At 34.3% G+C, this 6,783-nt stretch overlaps 1 pseudogene; it reads right to left on the bottom strand.

Moving 5' to 3' along the window:
* Nucleotides 1–4,202: 4,202 nt before the first annotated feature.
* Nucleotides 4,203–5,450, bottom strand: LOC120184311 (annotated as a pseudogene).
* Nucleotides 5,451–6,783: the final 1,333 nt, after the last annotated feature.

Genomic DNA, 6,783 nt, shown 5'->3' with positions numbered 1-6,783 from the left:
ATGCTTTACGAACCTCTGAGCAGAAGCTACAGAAAACGATGAATGTGTTGTCAAATGTTTTACATCTGAGCAGAAGCCACATGAGATGATGAATGTGTTGTCAAATGCTTTACGAACATCTGAACTGAAACCACATGAGATGAAGAATGTGTTGTCAAATGTTTTACGAACCAGTTATTCTGATGTTGAACCAATGTTGTGATCATATGGTTTTCTTTATTGATCCAAGATGAAATCTATCTTTTTCAACCCCAAGATTAGAATTGAGATATGATGAAGATTTCTTTCCGCAGAAGGAGAGCTGAAATTTTAACAACAAGAAACTAGTGGAGCCAACTAAAGTTAAATGACAGGTTTTTGTTAAGCATCTCAACATTATATGGTTCAAGTTGCCTTATTCGAGATCTGATTATATGTGGAGACATGAAATGAATGGGAATAAATCTTCTTTGTGATGTGTTACAAGAGTCAAATCAGAACAGACTCTACTCTCCTGATTAATCCCTGCTGAGTCAGGCATATCTACATCTACACTTTTTAAAGATAATAGATTCTCACTTCAGAGATGACAAATTTTCTTTTTAAAGATGATAGATTCTCTTTTCAAAGATGAAAGCTTTATGGAATTTCTACACAAGTCCAAGCAAAGAAAATTGGTTTTATCCAAGACAAAATGGGACATCAAGGTCATAATTCTGACTACAGCAAGAGTTCCACAAATGAAACATTTCTTCTAAGACCTTCATGAAGCAAAGAAGACAGTAAAGATACAAATTGATCAGATGATTCTGCAGAAATGCAAGCTTGATAGCATAAGTTGCTACATTGATATCCAGAGGTAACCCTGGTAATAAATGATGAACTAGAGGAAAACCAAGTTCACCATTTTGAAGCCAAATGAAGATTGCATCAACATTCATGCATCATATTTAGGCGTTTGCAAAAATAGGTGCATTTTCATTCATTTTATCCATGTTGAATTTTGACAGGAATTTCAATGATTTTAGCAAAGATTTAAATCCATCATTCAATGGATCAGCATTGCCAGGTCGAGTTCATAATGAGAAGAACTCATCTGAAGAAGGAAGAAAAAGTTCATAATGAGAAGAATTTGTTCAACCTTTTGTTTAAATTCATCATTTGATGGATTAACATTGCCAGGTAGAGTTCATAATGAGAAGAACTTGTCATCTGGAGAAGGAAGAAGAAGTTCATAATGAGAAGAATTTGTTCAACCTTTTGTTTAAATTCATCATTTGATGGATTAACATTGCCAGGTAGAGTTCATAATGAGAAGAACTCGTCATCTGAAGAAGGAAGAAGAAGTTCATAATGAGAAGAATTTGTTCAACCTTTTGTTTAAATTCATCATTTGATGGATTAACATTGCCAGGTAGAGTTCATAATGAGAAGAACTCGTCATCTGAAGAAGGAAGAAGAAGTTCATAATGAGAAGAATTTGTTCAAGCTTTTGTTTAAATTCATCATTTGATGGATTAACATTGCCAGGTATAGTTCATAATGAGAAGAACTCGTCATCTGAAGAAGGAAGAAGAAGTTTATAATGAGAAGAATTTGTTCAACCTTTTGTTTAAATTCATCATTTGATGGATTAACATTGCCAGGTAGAGTTCATAATGAGAAGAACTCGTCATCTGAAGAAGGAAGAAGAAGTTCATAATGAGAAGAATTTGTTCAACCTTTTGTTTAAATTCATCATTTGATGGATTAACATTGCAAGGTAGAGTTCATAATGAGAAGAACTCGTCATCTGAAGAAGGAAGAAGAAGTTCATAATGAGAAGAATTTGTTCAACCTTTTGCTTAATCCATCACTTGATGGATCAGTTTTTTCAGGAAAGTTCATAATGAGAAGAACTCATCTGAAGAATAAGAAGTTCATAATGAGAAGAGCTTATTCAACCTTTTGAATGACTCTATCACAGAAGGAAATAGGTCAACATCATCCCCAGCGGAAAGTTCATAATGAGAAGAACTCCTCTGAAGGAAAAGAAGAATTTATTCAACATCTCCATATTAATCAAGTGAAGTCAAATGAAAAAAAAAACTTATTATCTTTTCGTCTTTGCTATATTCTTGTTAACACAAGAATAAGCAAAGAGGGGCAGCTGAAGATACTCATTTTTTTTCATTTAAATATTATTTATATTATCATTATTATTATTATTATTATTATTAATAAATATTATTACAGGCCCAAATTAGATTGGACCGGTCCAATTCTGGCCCAGATACAGAAGCCCAACAAAAACCCTAAAACCCAACTAGGGTTTCTCATTTCATGCCCCAGCCGCCATTGCTCACAGCCATTGGATCTAGCCAAAATCTAACGGTTCTAATGCTTCCAGATGAAAACCCTAGGGTATGATACCCTAGGGCAACCATGCGGTGCCGCCTCAGCTATCTCCAAGCTTCCAACCGTCGCTTCACTGCCAGGTGGTCCAATGCCCCACTGTCAACACCTCCACCGCCATTGTCGACACCAACAGAAGACTCCAGAAGCACCTCGTTTCTGCCCCACGTTGAAACCCTATGGTGAGTCACCACCATAGTCCGGTGACTCACCTAGGGTCACCATTTGAGACCAGTCCGAGAGCCATACCGTCGATGGCTATAAAAGCCATCGACCATACCTACAGAAAAGAAAAGAAAAAAAAAGGAAGAGGACAGCCACAACCAAAAACGAGAGAGATGCAGTAACGAGGAACACATCAACAGAAACCAAAACAAAAAAAAAACCGAAAGAAAAGAGAAGAGAAGCACTTACCGAGGAAGGAGCACGACCATAGGAACCTACACGAGCCACTAAAGAAGCCGAAATACCGAACGTATTTCCATAGATCTAGGTAATTTTACAGCTTTTTAGAAGAAAAGGAGTTTGGAATCGGTCTTAGGGTGTTCATAACTTTATTTTGGGGGATTTGGGAGTTCCGGCCACCGCTCACGGTGACCGGCGATGGTGGTGGTCAACGGCCGGCTATCTCTCTGTTGAGAGAAACTAGAGAGAAGGGAGAGAGTTATTTTTGAGAGAGAGAAGAATAAAAACAGAAATGAGAAATTTGGCCCGTAGGGCCGTCCATTTTGAGTATTTAAACCCCTCTCCAAACGACGTCGTTTTGGGGAGGGGTATCTGTGTAATTAACTAAAGGTTAAACCCTTTCCGCAGCCATCCAAACTTGTAACTCTTACATTTTAGTCACTAAATCAAATTTATAATCCTTTTAATTCGGTTCTTTAATTTTAATTTTATTTATTTTAGTCCTTTCTATTAAATAATATATTTAGGATAAATACGTATTTAGTCCTTTAGTTTTAATAAATAATATTTTAATCCTTAGTTTATATTTTTAATTTATTTTATTCTAAAATCTGAATTTTAGATAATTTTATTTTAGTCACTAAATAAATAAAATAAAGAAATAGCATGTTTAATCCCTGTAATTTTGATTAATTATGAATTCGGTTTTTAATTTTAATTTTACTATAATTTAGTCATTTATTTTAAATATTTTTATTGTTTTTAAATATATAGCTCTAATTGTATTTTTTTAATTTGACTTGTTTATATATTTAAATATTTTTATTATGTAGTCATAAATATATATAATAAATATTTATTTATTTTAAATAAATTATTTTAATATTTATTTTTCAATATCGAAGAAAATGACAGTCTTAATACAACTGGATGTCCTATTCTGGTATTTTAAATTATAAAAAATATATAAAAAAAATATTATTTAATATCAAAAAAAAGAGCTGTCTTAAGACACCTAGAAGTTCTTTTCCGATATTTTTAAATATTTTTATATAATTTTGAAATAATAGGATTATAAATTAAATATATTTTGAATTTGTAATAATAGAGACAATTTATAATTAAAAAGTACCAATTTTGGGCGTTGTAGGGGTGTTAATCCTTCCCTAAACGTAACCGACCACGAATCCCTTTTTATTATTAAAAAGAACGAATTTTTGGTTATAAATGCAGATTAGTTCATTTTTTTATTTGTGTTTTCTTAAAACTCTTTAAAAAAATAATTTTTAGGTATTCGACCTACCTAACCCAAAAGGCCGATGGCGACTCCCAAATTATTTTCAAAAAACATTTATTTACATCAATTTTCCCGCCAAATATAATATTTCGTGCCCGGACGAAAACCGGTTACGACAATGAGAATCAAGTTTCGCCATTTCCCGTTTAGGGTAATTCAAGCCTCTATTCCATCACCATTAACGTCGTCCATGAAAATAGCTAAGTTCTTGATTCCCACATCACCGGAGCCTGCCCATAAGGGTTTCCCCCGACCAAAATCGGCTTCGTATCGAGGGAACCTTCGTAAACTCGTCACGGTAAAGGGGACGATCTGGCCTTCGCTGTGTCTTGTTTCCATCTCCGTGAATTTGTCCAAGTGATTATATCCATCTCGGAGCTTCTCGACGTACTCATTGTTCACTGCTTTTATGGAGTCTCTGATTTGTGTAACGATGTTTCCGTCCGTCGAAGGAATTGACATTGCACGGCTGTAGAGTTTTCCGAATGAAGATTCCGGAAACGGCGGCTCGATTCTCGGACGTATGTTTACCAAGTGAGTGATTGTGAACGCCGTGTCGAGTTTTGATCTCGCAACCATGGCGGTGACGAAACGTTCCCAGATGAATGCCGATAAGGCCTCGACGCGAGTCCTGCGCGTTTGGTTACGATTATCGGAGTATTTTCTTCTGATCTCCTCCACTTAGGTGGCACCAAACGCGAATCTCTTCGTTATAATTTGTTCCGTCTTCGGTTGACTGGTTATTGGTTTGATTGCCGATAGGTCTGGCGGTGGGAAAAGCGATGCCGATTCGGAATCCGGTGTGATTAACTCCGTCTCCCCACGAGCAATGGCTGCCCACGTTTTCACGAAGGAGAAAAACGAAAGTGCATCTCCGGCTTTGTGGGAAATACAAACCGCTAATCCTCCGCAGTCGAAAACATTGAATTGGATTCCGACGAAAAATTCATTGGCGCCATGGATTTCGAAAGGAAGCAGTTTGTTGAGCTCTCTCGGAACCGGATTGTTTAAAACATCGGAAAGTTGAAACTTCAGTCGAACTTCCACGAAGGATATCCCTTCATTATTGCATTCAACGAACAATTGGTCCGCCGTCATGCCACCAGCCAGCGGGTAGAAATAGACGAAAGCATCGAAAATGGAGCACTTCAACCGATCGGAAATCTCGATCTTATCGGCTTCGGTTTCGAATATTTTCGGGTAGAAATAGACCAGTTGGTTATAGTGTGAAGGAGTTAATTGATCGAGGAACGATAAACGGTGGCGAAGTCCGTCGGCGGTTGGAGAGGATGGCTTCACAATCTCATCGGAAATCACTTCGACGACAAGAGCCATGCTGTACGTAAAAGCTAATTAAACCCTGTTAAGTAACTAAAATATTAATGTATATTTGTTTTCATTTATTTGGAAGGACAATTATATATAACTATTTCTTTGTCTCATGAATCACAGTTTCAACACTTTGCTCTAATTAATCTGGACTGATCCGTATCGCATATATTATTTTGGTTGGTGAGTTTTTCAATAGGGATTTTCTGTCCGTATAATTACTTGAACATGAGACATTGCTTAAACGATATCAAACTGCTTTCCACTTGAATCAACTCTCATTGATCACGATGAGATGGCTTTAACTAGAAGTTAATAATGAAACATACACATAAATGGACTAATATAAGGTTTTACATAAAATCAAAAACGAAAAACAACAAGAGAAAAGGACAATGAGAAAATATCAATCGGTCATATTCATGAACACAAATCTAAGGATTAAAGCCAAAGGATTGAAAGAGTTTAAACACTTAAAAAAACCACCAATTGTCATCTTGTAAGAACTAAATGAAACGTAAAATTTTAACATATAGAAGGCAGGATTTTCTTTCATTATCAGATCTAGTTCTTTAACCTCTTGCTAATCTAAATGTTTATCAATCATTTCACGCCAATTTGCAAATAATTAACTTCATCATCACTAATTAGAAATGGTCAAATAACACCCGACATGGAAGCGAATTAGACAATGAGATAGGTTTCATTTCATGTCGTGGTTCAAACATAAACATTAGTGAAGTAATCAACAGTCTGCGGTAAGGAATCATTTTAGCTGAATTCCTTTTTCAAAGAGGTGCAATGAGAAAATCTAAAATTTAATTATTTTTTATTATAAAGATATCAACATCTTTACCAATAAAGAATTTCAGGATTAAATTAAAATTATTGAAGCTGTAAAAAAATTAAGAAAATGAAGATTATAAAAGATTGTTTAGGAGATATGACCAATTATATAACTACTAATAAAATCGTGGATAGGACGATTTTGATAAAATTATCGGTAATTTTTATCGATTTTACTAATAAATCTATGAAATATTTAATATAAAATTTCTATTAGAATTATTTTTATTAAATAAATATTAATTCATTACAATATCAAAACGTTTAAAAGATATATATTTAAGCATACAAATACTTATAAAAAATTTGTCTTTGAGTTTTTTTATGCAAAATCATTGATGATAGTGTCAACGCCAATGATTTACAACATATTTTTCTCAATACATAAAATAGAATTTCGAAATAAAAGAACGATATTATCTAGAATTTGAAAATATATAAAAATCAAAAGAAAGAATTTGAAAACATGAAAAATCTTCAATATGTATGGTTCAAGCACCACACGTGATAATGATAAACAATTGTGACTTTGT

Source organism: Hibiscus syriacus, unplaced genomic scaffold, assembly GCF_006381635.1.
Source record: "Hibiscus syriacus cultivar Baekdansim isolate YM2019G1 unplaced genomic scaffold, ASM638163v2 tig00112864_pilon, whole genome shotgun sequence".
Lineage (NCBI taxonomy): Eukaryota > Viridiplantae > Streptophyta > Magnoliopsida > Malvales > Malvaceae > Hibiscus > Hibiscus syriacus.
This window is presented reverse-complemented; position numbering and strand designations above follow the sequence as displayed.